Below are 773 nucleotides of genomic sequence, written 5' to 3'. Positions count from 1 at the left end.
TAGCCATTCCTTGCCCACCACTGTTTCTGAATTAACATCCTGTGACCAATGGATTTAAAAACAAAAACACAACCTTTTGGAAGGTAATAAATAGCAGACCATCTACCACCAGTTCCCACAAACCAAAAGGCTAAGAATGGTATCAGATAGCATCTGAGACCTAGAGTAGAATCCACACCCCCACTTTGTCGTGACCCACCTACAGAATGTGCCCACCAATGTATTTGAAGAGTATGTGGGTTTGTCATTTAGTGTTCTATTACTACAAGAAGTTCATAAAATTGCCACCTCATTGGAACATAGTATTTGGGGAAACCTGAATCTGTGTTCCTAGGTAATGGTCACTAATATTTAGCTCCAGAATAAACCATCTCTTTTATTCCTTGGAGGTAAGACCTGTTTATTTTGTCAACATTTCACCCCAGGCAAGATGCCAAAAAGAGAATAAAGAAAGGATTCCACGTAATTCTAGCTCAGTGAACCACAGATATCACTGAGGTCACTTACAGGAGAATGGGTAACTGGTTCCTTACTAGAGCGTGGACGACTCAAAGACATCATCACTAAAAGCCCAGCCCAGTATGAGGAATGGACTCACCAAAAGCTGCATCATTGGGCTCCTTGCATGAATTGCATAATGCTGGGTCAGGTTAAGTCTTCTTTTCCTAGCAACTGTTACTGCTTATACTACATTTGGGCAGAACTGTATGAATTTTTTAATTATTTATTTAATAACCACATAATTAGAAGAAGCATTTCATTACAACAGCATT

Source organism: Nannospalax galili, unplaced genomic scaffold, assembly GCF_000622305.1.
Source record: "Nannospalax galili isolate Female #2095 unplaced genomic scaffold, S.galili_v1.0 scaffold25701, whole genome shotgun sequence".
Taxonomy (NCBI): domain Eukaryota; kingdom Metazoa; phylum Chordata; class Mammalia; order Rodentia; family Spalacidae; genus Nannospalax; species Nannospalax galili.
This window is presented reverse-complemented; position numbering follows the sequence as displayed.